At 37.7% G+C, this 22122-nt stretch overlaps 1 protein-coding gene across 11 annotated transcripts in view; it reads right to left on the bottom strand.

The window, feature by feature from the left end:
- Window positions 1–22122, bottom strand: part of KMT2C (lysine (K)-specific methyltransferase 2C) — a 181190-nt gene that overhangs the window by 158760 nt on the left and 308 nt on the right. The window lies entirely within an intron of this gene.

Below are 22122 nucleotides of genomic sequence, written 5' to 3'. Positions count from 1 at the left end.
ATACCCCCAATACAACAGTTAGTGTGAGGCTCTTCAATGAATTTGCTAAATAATGCTTATCAAGACCACTGAATGCTTTCACATGTTCTATTTTTACAGGCAAGGAGAATGAAATGGCAACACTAACAGTTGAGAGACCACTGGCATTGTCAAAATCACAAATCCTCTAACCTTTGCAAGAGTTTCATGAGTGCACCTGCACCATCAAACACCGTATTTGTCCACACTTCTCTTTCCTCTACGTAAACAAACTGCATCAAAATATGCTACTGCATCAAACTCTCTTTTCTTGACGGGTAGTGTAAGCATCCACTTACATCCAAACACAAGATTTGTTTCTCCATGACGACAGCTATGGCAAGTTTTAACTCCTCCAATCTTGTAACAGCCATGATGCCCATAATTTTTTACCCACAACAGCACCAAGCTCATGTCTTTTTTTAAGAATTATCCAGCTACTTGCTCTTTCGTATGTTGCAGGGTTTGCCTGCTACTCTCTTCTGAATAGAGGTGGCAATACAATGGTAAGGATTGTAATTCTCACGTCTGGTGATTTCAAGATCCTGTACATGAAATTCAGCAGATCTGAGTCATCATGCATGAGAAACAGCTGCCAAGTACTTGGAACTTGGTGGAAGTTTTGGTCTCTGTGAACAGATTTTTGTAATTTTAGCACCATTAATTAAGAGTCATTTTCAAAGATTTCCCTTTGAAACTTTGCAGTCTGCCAGAGTCTTACCACAGTAAGATTGTAAAGATTCTTTCAAAATGCATTTGTCTGCTTATATTAAATATTCTTACTGGATATATTAAGTGCAGGTGCAGACTGTGCTGCCTGTCTTAATACTCAGCCACACACAGTGCAGGTATACAAACAATGGAATGAACTAATACTAACTCAAAAAATTATTTTTATACCCAGCAAGTACAGTCTGCATACAATGGATCATAAAGAGCTCTAAGCATTGCTTTTATTTGCTGTTAATTCAGTTAGGATACTCTAAAAAGGATGCAAATATTCAGCTCTTACCTATTATATCAATTTATTTAAGAGAAACTAAACTCCACTCACACAGCATCGAGAGGTTTCCAGATCTTACATCTATCAAAATGCAGTCAGCTCAGAACATCTCATGCTTTCTCATCGAATAAAGCTCAGTTATCTTGTCTCAAATCAAATTTAGTCATGTTTTTAGACCTAATACCAAACACAAGTCTTCCTGTAGATTACATGGAAAATATCTCCATTCATTCTCACACTTTTGAGGTATTTCTGATCCCACCAATATCACCAAAAAACCAAACCCTGTCTGTCCCTCAGGTGCATGTTACAGGATTCTCTGAGAAAGACATCTGTCCTCCAATTTCACCTGAACTTCTGTTTGCAAAAGGCAATGAACAACCTACAGGCAACAGTATCAGTGTATTTCCCTACTGCTTCCCCCAACAAGCATTTAAGCTTAAACTATAAGGATCAAGACATGAAGGGAACAGCAGTACCCAAAGTAATATAAATAACCTGCTTTTATGCAAGATGCTGACCTAGAACACATTAGGTAGAATTTTATTAATAATACCCAAATTAATTGATGGCATGCAAGAAAAGTAGTTCTTGCATGTTAACTACAGTTTGTCATTATCCATCTAAAATGGATTTAGACAGGAAAAAAACCAGAACAGAAACGAATGTCATGTCACCACATATCTTTTCCATCTGTTAGCACCCTTAGTGCTCCTTATAAAGAAATGCATTTTTATTTCAGATAATGTCAACAAGTATTATGAAATATTTTTCTTTCAATAAAACTGCTAAACCTAGGAAAGCCAAAGGGAAAAACACAAGATCTGCTCGTTAATTAAAAATCCATTAGAACTTATTCAGAAGGCTTTGAAAACCTCAAAAAAATAAAAATAGACCTAAAAAGAAAATGGGAAATGTAATCAGATGGGTGTCAGTGTAAATTTATAATTCACATGAATTGTTTTTCTTAACAAAATTGTTTTCAAACTAGAAGTAAATCCTAAAAGCCAGATCATGGAAACTATTTTTATACCAGAGTAAATAAAACTCTGGAAATACTATTGTGAAATATAAACAACAATACAAGTAGCATAATAAGTAACGCTCCGAAACGCAGTCACAATTAATACAAGTCTTGAAACTTGTTTAAAAGCTTCTGTATAAACAGATACATCAATCTCTAGGGGCATGGATAAGACAGAAATGCTGCATTCTGCTAACAAAACTGTCCAACACTTTTTTTCCATCCCTGAAGAGGATTCTTCTAACCTGGAGACACAAATTTGCCTTCTGACAATTACAGATAGGTTACAAATAGCCCCAAATAATTATAATAGAGAACTTTGAATCTTCTATTCAAAGGACTGTTAAATTACCATCTTTATGTGGGACAGTGATCATTGCTATACACCAATGTTCTCAAAATTTCACTTCTTTTTATTTGAGACCACTACAAACCATAACAAGCTACTTTCTTTGTTTCTTCTCTATGCCAGTCTCCTGTCCATTAAGATTAAATACGTAAGTTCACAGTATTTTTTTAAAACTGTTATTCCCTCATTTAATTGACCTTTTTTTCATGTTCTTCTTTAAGGGCATGTTAATAAATAGATGGGTTTTCCAGCACTTGATGCTAGAGGAGTTCTACTACCTGATCACCTCCTTCACACCCCCTCAGCATCAGATGAGATCAGGCCATGACAGAAGTGCTACCAAAAGAATGATCTACTGCTCAGCCTACGTCATACGATACAGGTCAGAGTTATAAACAAAATTGTATCTGTGTCACACGATAGGGGCACGTATCCAGCAAACCTTGTTACAGCAACTACTACAATGGAAGTCATCCAAGAGGACCAACTGATACCTCCAGGTCAAGTTCCTTTGAGGCCATCATCCAAGGACACGCAAGCAGTAAGATTACTCCATTTACTGCACTGCAAGTTGCAAAAGGTCCTCAAGTTCTGCAACTTCTCTCCAGTTCCACATATATCCTCAGTTTAAACAGGCAAGGAAATGTGTTTTTAAGGTAACAGGAAATTAATTCTCAAAATTATGTTCAGTATGGAGAAAAATGCCAAAAATGTTCAAGATTCAAACATGCTAACCTGAAGACATAGAAATAATGTTAAAACAAAGCTTAAGAATTAACACAGATTGCATTTATACACAGCAAAACACAGCTAATTATCATCCAGATCAGTTATCCTATTTCATTCATTAAAGGTTCAAGAACGTTTATGCTGGAAGCAGCAAGGCAGAAGAGCAATGATAGGAAAGAAGAGCTAGAGAAGGAGGAGAAGAAATAAAGCAAGTGAAGCTTCTTTTGGTGACTGTGTAAGTGATGCTGTCTAAAAGGATTTGGAAATTACAATCTGAATCACTCACTTCATAACTTTTTTCAGAGCCCACCAGAAAAAAAAGTCATGAAGATAATCAGAAATGATGAAGCTGATTTATAATGGGACTATTTGTATATTTACCTGATCTTTTCTGAGCATAGACCTTCTGGAATGACAGCTTCTTAGGTATTTATACTTTTATTTCAGCTTGCTTTTTACATATATACATATGTTTCTAATTAACATTTACAGCATGAAAACTCATTTCTACTCACCAGACCACATAGCCTCAAAAATTATCTTAATCAAACCTTTCAGAAGTACTTCCAGGTATCAAAAGCTGGTAGAGCAGCTCTGAAATAGCTATGCTTGCAACCACTTGTGAAGATGACACAGCCAGGGAAGCACAACATATGGCTAGGCGTAACTTACAGCAGCCCTAAGGCTACTCAGATTTACCCCAGTACTTGGTATCGTGACAGGACAGAGCAGGGCCTAGTTTGCAGTTTGGCCACGCAGAAATTTCAGCAGTAAAATCATTAACTTTTGTTACAGTATTACTTTGGTGTAATTTTTTTTTCTGTATTATTGCACGCTGAAATGTCTCCTTAAACTACCTGAAAGCCTTCATGATGACAAAAGAATTATAATTGAGGTATACTATGTCCTCTGAATCTTACAAACCATTTGTATTTTGCAATCAATGTATTAAAGATCAATTTGAAAAGAATCTTCGACCACAAAGATACTCAACCTTTATTACACCATCCATGAAAAAGCTGCTAAAGAGAGTGCTATCAAAACAGAAGTGTAACTGCTCACGGACTCACTGGGTACAGTGCCAGAATCATTACCACGCGAGTCTAATATCCATAAATATCACTCAATAACTGTAACTGATTGAAGCCCATCTTTCAGAAAGGCTCTCGCTTTGCCATACCCTTTGTCATTTGTTCCTCCTTATGAATTTGTGCTCATTGCCTACGTGAACTTCTCTGGTTTCAGTTTTCCACCCCTGGCTTTTGTTGTACCTTTTCCTGTTACATGAAGGAACCCTTAAGAACTCGGTATTTTCTCTGCTGGAGACATTATCCACTGTAATCAAGCCACTACTTAGGTTTAGGGTTTAGATTCCCCCCTCTCCCATAACCTAACAGACTGAGCACCTTTACCTTCCTCACCAAAAGGATTTTCTCCAAGCCTTCTACAATCTTTGGTCCACTTCATGACTTCTTCCCAACATTTCGGTCCTTCAATTGTGGATATCCGAATCACATTAAAATGGCAGCAGCCCATCTCACAATCTCTGCGATGAACAGAGCTTCAGGACACAGCCACAAACATCCCACACTCTAAATCTCTTTCCAGAAATGATCCTTTCCAGACTGTAGCCCCATCCCACACCTCTACATGGTGACACCACCCCTCTTACTTTTTCTGAAGAGCATTTTGTTTAACTGTGCTTAATCCAAATCCCACTTTTGCCTCTTCCCTATGCTCACTCACGTCATTCCATATACAGATTTCACCAGTAGTAATTGTTATTAATAATGACTAATACCAGACTTTATTGCTGGAGGACCAACCAAAAAACCCAAAGCAAGGCAATGACAGTTCCCAAAGACAACAAAGTGCTTGGTCAGCCAGCTCTTAACCCAATTACGGTAGGCTTTATTCCACTGAATAATTTAAACAAACAGTTTTAATCAGAATATAAAACACTGTTAGGCTCAACACCTTTAAAGAAATCCATTTATGTTACATCTTTATAGAAAACTATGGATAAAGGCTCACATCAGATGAACTAATATGTACATCAAAGGCAACTTCTAAAACTCACACAGTGCATAAAAGATGGGATGAAAAGGAAGGGAAGGAATAAGAGCAAGAACACCAAAGCCTCTAAAGAATGTAGTAAATACATTTACAAAATAAAAAGTTAGAAGCCATCAATTCTCCACAGCTCTTTGTTTTTGCATATTCAACCATCAAGGCATGTACTACAGACATCTCAATCACAAGGGACTTGCTCTCCCAAAAAGTTGCGCCTTCTACATCCTCTTGAATTTAGTGGGAACCATGGGATTTCACCATCTCACAGAAGTGAGCAGCATGTTTTTCAATATACTTTGTAGCATAGTAAAATATTCTGTTGAAATTACGAGATATAAAAAACAATTACTTTATTGCTTCTTATAACTTTTTCACTGTAAAATTCAACTCCAAGGTAGTAATTGGCAGGGACAAAATTATGTAGCAATTAGGGCATGACAGCAAAAGCAAACAAGAACTGAAAATGGGTTCGACACTTCTGGTAACAAGCAGGTAATTATCACAGCAGCTTGAAAGGGGCATAATCAACCAAACTGACATCATCCCTCCCACATAATAAAATGTGAAATCCCTTTACGTGCAGTGTAGCTCTTACACACAGCTGGTAAATGCTGCTAGTCTAGTCTCGATGTCTGTGTCTGCAGAGCAGCTGAGGTTACATTTGGGACAGTTCAACAGTGGATAATTTTATTTATTTACTTAGAATGGTAATAACTATTACACGTTTTCATCCATTGTGCACTACAGAGATTATTTCTAGAGAATGGTATTTTATAAAAATGCCCTCTCTAATTTTGTTTTCAAAGTTCCTAGAATATAGAACAAAATCTCTAAAAGGCACAGTTACCGTTACACCACCATCTACAAGGTAAAATAGGTTAATATTTTCTATATAAAAATAGGAAGTTGCTAGTTTTAAATATGCTAAATTCTTAACTACTACATTTCACCAACCACACTCTTCGCCCCACCCATGACACATTTTATCTAAACTTAGGTGTGAGCATTAACTGTTGTCTCAAAGCAGCACTATCCTGTGGACGTGCCTGTTCATACCATCACAAAGTCCAGCTGCATCACAAATGGTAACGCATTCATCTTCATAACATACTTGAGGTAATTAAAATACGATCTGTAAAAAAAACATTCATTTGTCTGCTGTCCCCTTTCAGCATTATTTTATTGCGAGATTCTCTCTCTCATCAGCACAGTGTTTGGAAAACCCATCAGCCCTGACTGGCTCAATAGCAGTTGTTTCATCTGTTAGAGGAGGTTGGCGGGGAACCTCCTCCTCGTTTTTCCGCATTTTGTCTATTCCTAACCTATGTTCCTCTTCATTTTCTCTCCCCTTGTGTTGACAAACCCATTTACCTCCATACTGTCTGTCAATACCATTAGCTTGCTCCTTCCGCCTTCTTCCAGCTCATTAACAACAGCAAGGCTGAACCCAACGCTAATCCCTACAGTCTGCCATTAACTATTTCTATCCAGCTCCAATCTTTTTGATGGGTTTCGTTGCTTGTTTCTTGGATACAAGCAGGTTCAAACGCACTGGAATTGCAGCTCAATTTGTATTGATTTTTCAAGTCAAATTTCCGCAAAACATTTACAGAGTACCTCTACCTATCATTTTGTAAACTGTGCTGCAAGTACCATAAGTAAAATACATGAATTATTAACACTTATTTTCTCATCTTTAAAAGCTCAGCACTAACACATCACAACACGAATTCTTTAGACAGCTGTTATCTTGAGCAATTTTTTTGTTGTTGTTATCTTGAGCGATCTATTTTTTTGCACAAAATTCTCACAAAGATAACCCAAAGCTGGGTTCCTGGATCTCAACTTTTCAAAAGTACTAAGGCAATTTTGAATAACAGTATTATTTTCAAAATTTAAATTTGATGAGCGTGTAGCCTAGACATAGCATGCCTTGACTGGTGGAAGGTTTAGTTTACTGGCAAGTGAAACAAATGTAGGCACAATACGAGATATTCAATTGCTGACTGTACGTTACTGACATGATAAAAGGTGTTAATACTGTACCAAATCTTGTCTTTTTTTCTGCATATCTGAACCATTTTATATCTCAAATTACTTACAAAGGTTAAAATTGTACGAGATCTAAAACTTTTTCGAGATTCCTGTTAACTAGAAAAATATGATAAAACCACAAGTTTACCAATTTAAAACTGTACCATAGAAAGTGAAAGGAAACATTGGCCTCAAAGCTAAAAAAGTAGACTAGGTTAAAAAAAAAAAAAATTGTTAAAAAGCCAATACACTTTATTTTCAAACCAATTGCCATTGATGAAACCCCTCCCTTTTAAAAGCAATGCTTCTCTGAACACCACGATTTTACTATGAGAAATCTACAAATATGAAAAATACCTTTATACAAAAAGCTAGCACGGGTCAAAGTAAAACTAACAGGACTTGGACAATGGTCAAATATTCACCTGAAGTAACACCTAAGCCGCACATACCCTTTACAAATTGAGGTTATACTGTCACAAGCGAGTTCGCAGCCAGGTTCTCCACGCAGGCATGCTAGCAGTTGCACTGGCAGAGGAACAGGGCTGAGCAGCTGCAATAAAAGGCAACTGCCTAAGTCACTGCAGCCAGCAGAACAGATCTCTGGAATCGTGGCCTTAAATGCCCTGTAAATATAAAGCTAACTAGAAAGTTTCCATTACTAAAAAAACATGGGTAGGTAAATTACCAGAGAACGGTTCATCAGAAGTGATGAGGTGGGAAACCTTCAATAACCTTCACCACCTTTTCTCCACGTATCTTTGTTCTGTTTCAATGACAGATTTTACTAGAAATGCCTTTCTGCTGCAAATCTAAGAAAGCTACAGCAGCATCCAGAATCTGCAGCATTCAGCCTATTGGAAAATGGATATTCTAGGATACTTTAGTTTTTCTCCCAAGTTGAGAATTAAGACACCCAGAAATTTCAGGCACCAATGTTCTGGCCTACGAGCTGCAAAACAAGCACATAAAGTCATCTGATAGAGGAACAAATAGTGGTTTTCTTTTTCACATCTGTATCCTACGGTAAAGGTAACATGGTTGCTTCAATGTCCCCAAGGGAAACTTTCTTCATCTCAACAGCTGGAAATAATGTTTTGTTGGAGGAAGTACAGTATTTTGAAGTAGAGATCCTCCCAGTAAGAGCTCTGAAAGGATGCCAGGCAAACATAAAATTAGTAACAACACCAAAAATTTTACCTTCCCTAGATACAGACACGCCCCAATGCCTTACTTTCTTATATCCAATTCTATGGCCCAATTTGCAGATATGTTGAGGGTTTACCTCTTCCAAAAATGAAATCAAAAGTTAGGGTTTAGCTTCGCTTGAAAAATAAACACAAACTAGGGCTTCAGTCTCACTAGACACACCCCACATCAGCACGATCCAACATTTAATTTATTATAGAATAACACTAAGTTGGTAACACACAGCATAAGAACTTCAACTTAAAGAAAAAAAAAACACAGAAAAAAGTGTTCTACCATTAAAAAGCAGTGCTTAGCAATGCCACTGAACTAATTTTAAGCTTAAATAAAAACTATCACCAAATACAAACTTTATTAGCTAAATAAATTTCTGTTGTTTTACTTCCAAATCAAATGAAATAACTGTTTAAATGCTTAGCCTTGGATGTGCACAGTAAAATAAAAATACACGAGTCCAAGAGCCTGACTCAAAACTATCACACTTGCATGTGCAGTGCTGAGTAATTAACCTATGTTCTTTTTCAAGAACTGTCTGAAAGCCCTTATGCCTTTTATGCTTTCTGTTATCAGTATCCTTCAGAAAATTTGGATTAAAAGCCTATACAATTCTATATGATTATGAAAGCTTTTTTTTTTTTCCTGGATGAAAAACTACAAATTCTGTAGATTTCTTCATGAATTCTTGTTCTGAATCATTCTGTTCTTTTTTTTTTTTTTTCAATTTTCCTTGGCCATAAAATTCATATTCAGGTTTATTCAAAAGAAATCACAAAAACTAAAACTGTTAAATGTAATACCTAATAAATATCTCTGCATCATCACTACAAGGCATGAAAGAATCCATCAATGGCTTTGATTTTTTAAAATCAATTACAACACGTCTTAGAAGATATACTGCTGAAGAATGAATCGGGGGAAGAAAACCCTGAAAAATTTCATACATTCCTAAAGATCTCAGATAAAAATAAATTTGCTACCCTACTACACCAGCTGCAAAATTCAGTCTCTGCTACCTTGCACACACTTTAACATTATACGAACTGGGTTTCGCATCATTAGGAAAAATCATGGGCAAAAAACAATGGTGGTCTGATACGCTCCTTACGATCACCTTAAACGCTAAGAAAGGTTTCTGTTTCTTTTTATCAAGCAGTTGCTCTGAGTAAGGAAAGCAACTACTGATGTTCTTAACACACAGAAGAAAAACTTTTAGCTTTATAAGATACTGGTTTCCTAAGAGACACAACAGAAACTACCAAGGCCAACCAATTCTTCTACATGACAACTGTATCAAATGTATTTCAAATAAATGCGACTCGGATAAGCAGCTACTACCAGTTTACAACAGGCACCCTGTTTGAATAAAGCAAAATTTGTTACAGTATTTTCCTACAACCAGATTGAATTAAAGCTAAGGAAAACAGTCAAGCTCCTGTTACACACTTTTAAAAACAAATTTATAAAAGAAGTATGTCTGAAGCCACATCTTAAAAAAATTAACAGCCAACAAACTACTTAGAAATTTTCATCCTATTATTCAGGAAGATCTAAGAATACCAAAATATTTTTAAAACAATAATAGAAATTCAAGAGTTAAGCCACATTAGAAAACCCTCCCCTAAAGCTTCCAGTTATTGCAATACTTCTTAAGGCAGAGTTTCACGACAAAAATACTTTTTTTGTGCGGCAGAGACTTACAAAAGGATTCTTCGGGATGCCAAACACTTTCAGAACTCTCCAGTGATGACTCATCCTGTTATGTATACAAAGCTTTCATTAAAAAAAAAAAAAAAAAAAAAGTCATTTGGCATCATTACAGATCCTCAGTTAGCAATCTTCAACTTAGTGTTATTTCTTGTACAAAGTATTCTAAACACTCTGCAATAAAGTATTCTGGTATGCTAATTTTGGGGGAGGAAAATGTGCAACTTAACTTGAATGGCCTTTCTTACACAGAATTTCTACTCTAGTTCACAAAGTGCTCCAAGATGGCCTCGAATACAGTTTTTAGCCAGACAGAAATTCTTTGTTGCTCCATGTCCATTCCTTGCCAGTTGCGCTGATCAACTATTTTGCCAAAACAAGAAAAATAAGTCTTTCAAAATGAATCTTGATGAGTGAAACAAAAAGAATCCCTTCTTAAAAAAAAAAGGGGGGGGGGGGGGGGACGGGGGGGGGGAAGTTTAACTGCTCCTAAAATCGTTGAAAGCATTCCTTCTGGCTATCTCCTTAGAAGTGTCATTTTGATCCCCCCAAAATTGAATTTATTTATTTAGATAATCTGTTGTACTGCAACAAAACCACAATAAACTAAAAACTGCCACATAGGTGCAAATAATTGTAATGAACTATACTACTATACTGACAAGTATTTGCCAGTAAGACAGCTTTCTTTTTATATATAACTTCTTTGAAATGTGCTGGTTTGTTTTTTTTTTTTAATTGGCTGTTGTTTGCTTTACACATACACATGAATGTTTGCAAGATGTACTAGAAACCAGAAGCTTCCCACAGCACTACATACAGCACAAGCATCCTACACTTTGCCCCACCAAGTGTTGGATCACGTCTTTCCAGACCAGGCTGACAAGTCAAGGGTCATTTTCATTCATGCCTGTTCATCTTCCACCTGCAGGCAGAAGGCAGCCATGTACAAACCCAGGTAACAGCAGCTGTGGAGCTTTAAATCAAACACACATTTACCTTCCGAAACTCATCTCAAGATTCACTTCGCACAGGCAGCTAGTCTGGAGTTAGCAACCCTCCCACAGTATCGTCTGGCCAAATTCAAACAAACAAGCAAGATGGAAATAATTTCCTTTATGTTCAATCTCTCCAGCCACTCACTTCTCTAATAATTCAGTTCCTAGTGTTGATCCTTTTCTAAATATGGCCACATATGCATAAGAAGCAAGCCTCTGTGCCAGCTATGCAATTTCTCTTTCCCACTGGGGACACACTTTCCAGCATCTCAGATGTTTTCAGAACATACGCCTCCCCCACCACTGCCACATATACATTTTATTTTATTTCTTATAAACGCCTCTTACCCACAGTAGTTACAAGCGCCAAATCATCTGATTTCACAGAGTGTCAAAAGAAAAGCCAGATCTAAGAACTTATATAGCATTTTCTATCCCTTCTTCTGCAACAGACTGATTTGGAAATAATACTCTTCGTTTGCTCAAATTCCAATGACCACAGGAAGTCAGCTGTCCCTCTCCAGTCATTTATGCTGATCATATAACTTGATCAACTATACCATCTTTCTGTTAAGTTTATGCTTTCCATAGGTACTGTCAAGGCTATACCTGATCAAAGATACAAATTACATTTGTTGATTCATGCTATGAGTCTTTGAGCTTGAAGCATACTGATTTCCATGTTTCACAAAACATAAACCTGAAGAACAGCCCAGTTTTTTTCTACTTCCAGACAAGATAAGAAGGCTTGTCTTAGAAAGCATAACTAAATCCTTTTGATTTTTTAAATTTAGTCGTTTTTGTTATTCTCTCATTATTTATGTACTACCATAGGTGGTCATGGCAAATTACGAACATAATTTACGCTGGTTCTCTAACTGTAAGACTAGCTTATTAATGAAATTAAAAAGAAAAAAAAAAGATAACAGTCTTTGATAGTTAAAAAGCAGAGGTATAGGAAAACAAGAGACCTCAGTCAATAGGAGCTTCATATTTCATATTTGTCTTTAGAAGACTACATTTTAAATGAAAGCAGACACCATTTTCATTTACTCGCATTTAATCACCAGTTGATGTAAGAGGAGAGATGAATAACGGAAAGGCAGCTGAACGCAGTGCATCTTCAGCAGAGGTTTCAATGGGGCTGGGATTTGGGGTGGCAAACAATCAGCCTCACAAACAAGAGAGATTTCAAAACACACAGCACAGACATAATGGAGGGCCCAGCGCAAAGCATGGGCTTGGCTCCATCTAACAAACAAAAGGGGATACTTTAATCATATTTTAATGAGGGTTTGCACGTGACCTGGTCCATTAGATACTGAAAGGCTGCTGCAGTTACCATACAGCCACCTTGGCATTTGGTGGCTAATGCTCAAACTGGCCACTACAGTACCCTTGAGGAAGGAAAAATAAATAAAGCTGCAGCAGCTTTGGTTGATAAACAGTATTAATACACTGGGGGGGTTTAAAGATCTGTAGATCCACAGACATCAGTATTATCAAGTGTGAAACCTTAACTTACTGATAACCAGTTCTACCAGGAAACATAATCTGCTGAATAATTAAGTCCATTTATGGTATACATAAAACAGGTTAATCATACAGATACAAATATTATTTAACTAATAGAATGAATCAAAACCTAAGCTATGTAATATAGACATTTAACACCAGAAAACAAGATCCCACGATTCCTTTAAGGCTGCAAAAAGTGAAAAAATGTACCACCCTAAGAACGACCAGAAAACTTGCTAATAGTCTAGACATCCTGCTTTTGGAGTCCATTTGTCTCTTAATGCCTTCAAAAAGCAGTCCCATTGCATACACACAATTTTTTCAGTTTAAACAAAATTTCACTGATGTAACCTGGTGCTCTCAACAAGGTCTTTGGTATTTGTGCACCTCTTTGAAAAGTACACAGTCTGTTTTTCCCACACATACATTTTCATGCATCTTGATAATTATAATCACAATTCACACTGAAAAGGTGATCACAGAATTAGCATTTACTGTCTCTTCCAACACATACTACATGGCACTGATGCTAGTAGGTAGAAGGTTCAAGAAAATCCCAAGTAAAACCAGCTGTTCTTCTCACAATATGCAGTTCAACTGTGGTACTCCATGCTCAGCACGTGGAAAGTTTGTGTGATCGAGTAGAGGCTGGACACATTCAAAGGAGATGCCTAATGCTCAACAGATCTAACACAGAGATACCATCCTTGACTCCAGAAATCCCACAATTCTTTCCCAAACTTCCACAATTGATGGTTCAGGAAAGTATCATTAAAAAATTACTCTTTTCTTATTTTCCTTCCTAGGAATCTGCTATTAACCACTGCAGGAAACATGACTATAGGACATACAGATCTCTGATCTGACCCAGTATAGCTGCTGTTGTGAAACGGTTATTTCTCCGTATTACCTTACAAACAGTCTCTGAACCAAGAGCTAGGAAAACAAAGCTCATCATATTGCCCAAATTACTGTCACACCTGAAGACAGATCTTTAACAACACTAACCTTCATTTCCAGCCTGGTATTCAACATCCTGAACTGTGAACAGTGAACATGCAATTATGTAGCCTTTAGTGGTTTATAAAAGTTTCATTCCTCCAAAAGACTTGTTCATCATTTCTGGCATCCAGAGACTCTAATGCAGTCTTACAGAGAATCAGTTCTGCATGGTGGGAGGCAGAGGGGGGCAGGAAAAGCAAAGAAAATGTCTGAGCATTCTATATACCTTCCCATTCAGTAGATGGCTTATTAGGATCTTTGTCCATGCTGTATTGAAAAGACTTTACTAAGTGGCATATATATGCCTTATTCCTTAGTCAGGAAGTTATTATCTACCACAGTAAAACAAACAAACAAACAAAAAAACCCAACCAAACCTCAAGAACAGCAAGCTTCATGTCATACAATCATGCTTTTCAACAAGATGCTTTCGCAGTCAAAAACACCTACTTTTCTTGTATTTAGGCAACACTAAGCTCTTCTGGCAGCTCAATGGGTTCTCCTAAGTCACCAAATACCTTGCACAGCCTCAGAAATAACCTAAGTGTCACATGTCATGTCACTGAAGAAAGTTAGGCGACATTTTGCTGCTACCATCTAATTTGAAGTAATATCCAATCCTAGTATACCAGCATTCTAACCTTACTTTTTGCAGGGAATTTATAATTTTTTGCTTCATATGGTCAGTTAAAAGACTAGAGAGAGAGATTAGGGGGAGTTTACTTTGCCCCCCACCCTGGATCAAGTAATAGAGTTAAGTAACAAACAAGCTCCTGGACACAAAAGCTCTTATTTGAATACTATGCAGATTCCCCAATCTTTGAAGTTAAAGCTGTGAACCTATCTGAGAAGACACGTAGACACTGCTTGTAGAGAGGGCTGAGGGAAAGGTCCCAAGAGGACAACCATCTTACGAAAAGAGATGGAGTAAAAGGCAACTTATTATCTGTGGAAGACAATGTGAGGTGAACTTTAAGGCAGGGCTGCAGGGAAGATATTAAGAATACGACTGTATTTTGTAGTTTCTCAGGCTCATGACTTCGACCATCCCACAAGTCCTAATTTTCAGTACCCAGGCTCATCTTTTTGATTAAATTTGGCATGCATCTTTGAATACCAGGACCAAAGAGTTAAGGATAGAGTTTTATGAGAAACAGTTGGTGTTCACTGACAATGAGCAAGCTCATCCTGATACCTAAAAGTTGCTTAATTTCATCCAACCACTTTACATGAGGATGTGGTGAATGTTCATGAGGAAATCTGGTAAAAGACAAATTGTATTATGCAGAATCCTGCAATGTGGGTGATTCTGTCTTGGAGTGCATGTACCGGGGTGGTGATGGAGCTCTGTCGGCAAATTTCACTTTCACTGCTCAGGTACGATCTGGGTACAGGATGATCTGCAGAAAGTTTGCTTCTGATGAGTTTAGCAGGCTTAGGAAGCTGCTGGAAAGACTGGAAAGGAGAATCCAGGACAGATTATTTCAAGATACGCCTTCTTTCAGTATAGGTTGCAACCACTGAAAAGATTCTATAAACATTTCGGACTCCAGATGCAGATTAAGTGCTTATGAGGCAGGTGGGCACTTTGTGAAAAAACAGCATGTATTTCCTTATGTGTGCCTAAAAGCTCACCTGTTTTACCCAGCTACAACAGTTTTACGAAAGATGCAATCACTCCCCCCATCCTTGCTTCTTCTATAGCCTTAACAGACATAACACCCCCACCGCTGCTTTTCTGCCCCTAACTATACCACTACGGCACACCTTTCAAATTCCTCACAAATAATTTCAAGCTCAGAGGATGCTACAGAGCAGTCAGAAAAAATTACCCTTACAACCTGCTGAAGAGACCACAACCATAACTGGCTTTTCTATTACAAAGGAGATCTTCAGGACAGTCTTCCCCAGAAAAAGTCTCCTACAAATCTATGTTACTTACCAGGAGAGCCAAAAAGTAGCTCTTCTTCATCTGCTTCCTGGCCTGAAAATTCTGGCCCAGGAGACAGTGAAAAGGACAAGGATAGGATGTGGAGTCCTAGGTGCAAAATTATTCAGCCCTACATCGCTCTGATAAAATTTAACACATAATATCAGCGCTTATGATGCTACTGTGTGTTTGATGAAACTGTATATTAGACAGTAGGCTGGGTCTCAAGAGGCATGAAATACACATCCAGCTCAGGAAGACGACAATCAAATAAGCCCAGTTCTCGCCAAGTGGCCTAGACATGCCCTTCGATTTTTTTTCTCTACGCACTACAGAACTGTGGTTCTTGTCAGTATCTGGAAGCAGTGGGAGTTAAGACATGACTAATTGACCAGTCAAAGAATGGTACAGAAATCAAGAACAAGTTTATGCAATTTATAATTATTATGATTTCAGCTTAGCACTGTTTCACAAAATCTAAGTTGACAGAAAACTAGTCTCATGTTTTCTTGAAATTTGAAGAACAAAAAACTATTCTGCGATGCCTGGTTCATTGTTTCTAAAGCGTCCTGTTCCCCATACTTTCTGATCACACAGAGCGGCAATCGGTTAGCACTATTCAAAACAGTAGATACAGAATGGACTGTACGATCAAATTCTTTCTCATACTGATGATCATTTACTCTCATGACTTTTATTTCAATGGAAAACTTTCTATGGACTTCAGTTGTCTTTGAAACAGAATTGTGTACCTTAGAGAATACCCTATCATCCTGATTAATAATTAAATTAATCCATACAGTACTTATTCACTGACAGTTCTTTATTTGGTGGTGCAGAGGCATCAATAATGAAAACTCCTCCCTAGTACTAGTGAAGCTGTCAGCAGCAGACATCGAAGATTAGGCAGCCATAGGAAAACAAATAAATATATAAATATAATATAGGGTTGTTTACATATTAACTGTATGTAGGTCTATCAATGACGAGGAGAACTACCTCCCCCTAACCTTCATTTCTCCCAGCTATCACCAGAGGAAACAGTAGCAAACAATCTTCATCAACAGGGGCGATGGCAGCAGATGTCACAACTGGCAATAGCAATTTCTGGCTATACACTACAGTTCAGAAACTCTGACTTTCTGGTAACATACTAAAGAGAAGTTAACTGATTTCAAAACATCCCCAGGGGAGGCAATAAACTGCCTAAAATAGTAGCTATTCACCGATTCAGCACTAGGATTCCAAAACTTTCTATGGAAAAGTGACATAACCATCTCAGTAACTGAACCATGGCCGTCAAGACAGATTCAATAGCTACACGCGTTTCCAGAAAATGAAAGAGAGAAAATTACTAACTCATGAACTCCTCATAGTTAAACATTCTACATCCTTCTATGTGGATTTTACTAGCCAAAGACAAATATATGGGGGGAACAGGGGGAGATATATTTAATTATTTTACATTTTGTAGACTAATACATAAGCTAACCAAAATATACAGGCCAGACCCCTCCCCAGTCCAGTTTCAAGAATTTGTTCATGCAAGACTGTACCCTGATCCACACACAAACCACCTCAGAAATCTTGCAGGCTTCCTCACCATCACTCTCTTCTTCCAAGAACTAGACTGCAAATTGTAATAGTTGCTACTTCTGGAGCTGCATAACACCGTCTTTATATCATTCTTTAAACTGTTTATTTTGCTTTAATTAAAAATCTCTGCTTCCTTTAACAAGGCAAAAACAGAAGATGACAAGGGACAAATGGAAGGGAAAAAATAGTTAAATGCATATGAAAAGAAAGACTGTGCACAGACAAGCTACTGCACCAAGATGGATTAAGGTGAAAGAGAGAGACTGAAGTCTATGCTCCGCATCCTCAATATTCCACCTGCCTTCAAGATTACGTTCCCGTAACTCTGGATTCCCCTTTTCTGATCACTGCAAACCCATGATTCTTCCAAAAGCCCTTCACCGTGCTTTTGTACCCACTTCTATGTGCAGCCTTCTACTATAATATAAGGACAAAGTGAAATTTTTCAAACAAGAAAAGTCTGTCAAAGGTTAAAAGCGTACTTACAGTTCAATCCAGACCTCCATTTTACGACAGATCTGAACATATAATGAATGACTTCTGCCATGACTATGACTAAACCTTTTGTATGGCAAGGCAAGGCAAGGCAAGGCTGACATAGCAGTGACAACACCTAGCACACGTTCTATTATTTGGTCCAGATCGAGTAACCTTTGAAAAGATTAGAAAACATTCTAGACTCATTCCCTCATCATTCTCCTTGACCACCATGAGTATCTTCTTGCTTGTTAAACTCATTCTCAATGGTGCTACAGAACTGTATTGCCAAAATCGCCCAACTCAAGCGGAAGCGCAAAGTGACTAAAATAAAGCTCCGACCTTAGTCCTTCTTCTCATTGCTCCAGACATGCCATCCTTGTATAGTCCCATCCACCACATCCCTTCCCCCTGCCCCATTCTCTTTGTTCTGCCAATTACATCATATCCTTTCACCTTGTTCCTCATGCTTGGAAAAAGCCTTCAAATTCCATCAAACTCAATATCCTCACAAGTAACTTGATTCAGAGAAGGTTGATATCTGCAGAACTATAAGCATAAATAAGAATTCTGCTTGAGGTTTTCTGAATTCTGGGAAAACCACAGCTCCTTCCTCCTGCTCTAACCCTATCTCAAAGAGATCCCCCATGAAACAGTTATTCCATAACTGCCCACTTCAGAATTTGTCACATTTTTCCCTGTGGAATTTGATGTTAAGACACTAACAGGGGGCAAGAGTATAATTTAGATCATAAGCTGCTTGGGGCAGAAGCCTAACTATAAACCAGGCAGTAATAACCTGCTCTCACATGCACTTTTCCCTAAACGGAGTCTTAAAAAAAGCAATCTACATTCTCTTTTTACAGCACTGGGGCATGAAAATTAAAAATAAGCATAATAAAGGAAAAAAAAAGAAAAAAAGAAGAGAGAAAAAAAAGAAAAGAGAAAGGGAGATCTGGAGTAACAACAACATGGACATAGGAAGTGTTTGTGGTTAGAAGGAACACATTGAGTTCCATCGAAAACAAAGAATTCATCGCTGAAACAGAATTATACCCAAGAACTGTAAGTCCTGACTAAACAAACAAACAAATACACAAGCAGACTCTTCTTCCATGCCTTCGTCTTCCATGAGTGTCTAATTAAGTAATGTTACTCAAGTATTTACCTTTCAATGCTTGGTAACCAGGATAAAAACATGGGCCAAAGTAGCCAACATGGAATCTTTTTATTTTCTAGCTATGTTACAAAAGCGCCGTCAGCACAAACCACACTTACTGTGTAACATTTCAACAGTGAATACAGACAAGAGGGAGACTTCACTGAAGAGACAGACAGAAATGCAACACGCTATGACTAACTTTCAACAGATCTTATGGAGGAGTCAAATATCCTCCATATGTGCAGTATCATCTATACTTACTTATGCCTGGCACTGGACCTCAACTTTGAGACGAAAATAAATCCTAACAAGGCCACATAATTATCATCCATTTTTTAAATTTCAAAAGGAAAAAGCTTAACTGTGATGTTCTGTCACTCATTTTGATACGCATCTGTATCTAAGATGTTAGGGGAAAAAAAAAATCTGTAAAGACCACTCAAAGACACATCTGTTTGCTGACTACGTTCCACATCAGATTACCGAACACAAAGATCTGAACACTCTTAAACAGAAGGCGCTCACCTATTCCCAATACTACATGACTGTTTCTCTATCATACCGCTTTCCCTACCGAATTTCTATGACATTTCCTGGTTCACCTAAGCTGTCCCAGAGCGCACCACTGCAGCACAGCAAATGCTACGAATCGCAAGAAGACATCTGATATCTGTGATATCACATGCTGGGATACTGCCAGAGAACCACAACATGCCAAAAGGATTTCACAGAGGAAAGACAGAATTATAAAAGAGTAGCTGAAGGCCCACTGTCAAACTGGGGTTTAATACTTCTTTTTGAAAAGACGCTACCTCCTAGAGGTTCCAGAAGCCTCAGTAATTACTAAAATTGGAATGGCCCAAATAAAACAAAAAAGTATCTTTCAGCTCGTTTGGAGTGTGCTTTTGACAACACTCCAGAGCCAGTTTCCCTTCTACTTGGGTTGCATATTTTATACTGAATGGTATACAAAGTATGTACTATTCTATACCGAGAGCTTTCTATCCACACTTTAAGAACAGGAAAACAGAGCTGCAAAGCTGTAAGATTTGAGAGCAGTGATGATAAAAGAATACTTTTACCATTATTTTTAAATAGCTGACTAAATTTCAGGCTGGAAGTACCCTGTAAAACACATACTGAATGGTCCTTTCAGCCTGAAACAAAAGCAGGAATCAATACATGGCTGCTTTTCATTTTAGCTCAGCCGTTTACCTTTAAGAGATCATTTTCAGGCAAGTTTAATGAACAGTCACATTAAGAAAGCGTACATGATGCAACTACTTTCTACTGGCATATTATGTAAATTACGATAATGCCACCCCTTGCCTTCCCCCCAAAAACTCTCAAAGAACATTTTGCCAAAACTCTGCAGGAGCTTTTGTTTGGGAAAGAATAATACAGGAAAAAAAGAAAAAAAAAAAAGGAAAAAAAAAGGATGTAAGTCAACTGAGTATGCAGTCTGACAAAATAATTATACTAAAATTCAGTAACAATTCTCACAAAAAAAGAATGAAGATTATTTTGCCCTAAAAGCATCTAGATTTAATGCCGACAGAGCATGGAACAGATACAACATTAGAAGAGTAGAGTCATGAAATAGTTTACAAGGATGACCTGCAAGTGAGGCAAGCAATTAAAAATTACAGATACTCAAACTCCAAGTATATTATCAAGAGAAAGTACATTTACAGTAAAGTAGTAAAGGAAGCATCCACCAAATACTTTAAAAATAAATGTACAGCAGTCATTAGCGAAATTAATGAATGGCTAGCATAGATGCAGCACTGAGAAAAGTGTATCTTGTCTCCTGTCTCCGTCTGTCTCACAAGTAGATGGTTAAAATATTTGCACTAAACAGTCTGGGAGCTGCAGGTTTTTTTCTGTGGCAAGTGGATTTTATTGTGCAGGAACATCAAACGCAACCTACTAACACCATTGTGATGTACAAAAAGCACAAAGACCCCTACATGCAAGCTCCAGCTTAGTAACTGTTTACTCCAATACATAGTATTTTATAGTCGCCAAGAACCTTTAAATGTCCGCTTATTTGTTTCAGTTTTGCAATAGGAGTATTAACCCACTACTGCTTTATTTCTTCAGATGAAAAAAACCCCAAATTATTTTCATACTGATCTTCAGTTCTTTCAAGAACTCTAACTATGCCAAATAACGCTATTCTAGAAAACAGCGAAGTTAAATAATAAAACTACACTAACTCAGGAACGTTTCTCAATTACGTAATGAATCTGGTTACAGTATTAACTAATGATTCACTGGTGAATATCTAGTATTTAGGATCCAGAATTAGGTAGACGACTGAAACAGTTTTTTAGAAAAATACAAAACACCACACAGATTAACTGACTTATATTTTTAAAGCACAGGTTGTTTTGGTTTGTGGGTTGGGTTTTTTTTGGTTTTGGGGTGTGTTTTTTTTTTTTTTAATCAAGCTGCTACAAAGTAATCCCACTGAAAAAAGGTACAGCCAGCCTCTCATTTTGTCCAAATCAAAAAACAAAAACAAAACAAGACTTTTCCTTTACAGTTGGTATCAAGTTTGCTAAAGCCAGCCAGTTACATAACACTTACTTTGACTTATGACCTATTTGCTCACCGGTCATACAAAAATCATCATATATGATGGTCTGAACGTCCATTATGCACTAGGAACATAGTGTATTTTTAAAAGCGCTTTTTTGTTTCTTTTAATTTAGAACTACCGATAACGGCAGCTGGGAGGACCATCTGAAATTACCACCATACAGGTACGCTTTGAAACCATGCAAAATTAAAATGGCACTCTTTTCAAAAATAGCGTGTACGGAGTGCTTCAAAATATTTAAGAAAAATTAATCCTATCTCATTTTCCATCACTCCAGAATTCACACCAGGAAATGAAAGTGCTAAAAAAAAAAAAAAAAGAGTTGTGCTATAGCTAACCATATAAAGTCATCGTTTTAAAAGAATACGTGTGTGTCCGTGCAGGCACACGTGTGTGTGTGTGTGTGTATAGGTGTACACACACCGAGGGAGAGCAGACACGACCAGACGACCGCTCGCAGAACCCAGGTCAGACCCGAGCTGGGCTTTTGTGTTTGTTGTTTCTCCCCCCCCCCCCCCCCTCCTTTTTTTTTTTTTTTTTTTTTTTAAAAAATGGTCGAGGATTATCTACTGAGCGTCTAACTTGAACCGACAGACCCACGTCCGAATTCGGGCACGGTTTTTCGGACCAAACGCCCTAGAAGCAGACCCTCTCCCGAGCGCCAGCGGCGCCCGGGTCCGTCCCCGTCCCC

The sequence above is a fragment of the Haliaeetus leucocephalus genome, unplaced genomic scaffold, assembly GCF_000737465.1.
Source record: "Haliaeetus leucocephalus isolate CR32 unplaced genomic scaffold, Haliaeetus_leucocephalus-4.0 Scaffold0, whole genome shotgun sequence".
Taxonomy (NCBI): domain Eukaryota; kingdom Metazoa; phylum Chordata; class Aves; order Accipitriformes; family Accipitridae; genus Haliaeetus; species Haliaeetus leucocephalus.
This window is presented reverse-complemented; position numbering and strand designations above follow the sequence as displayed.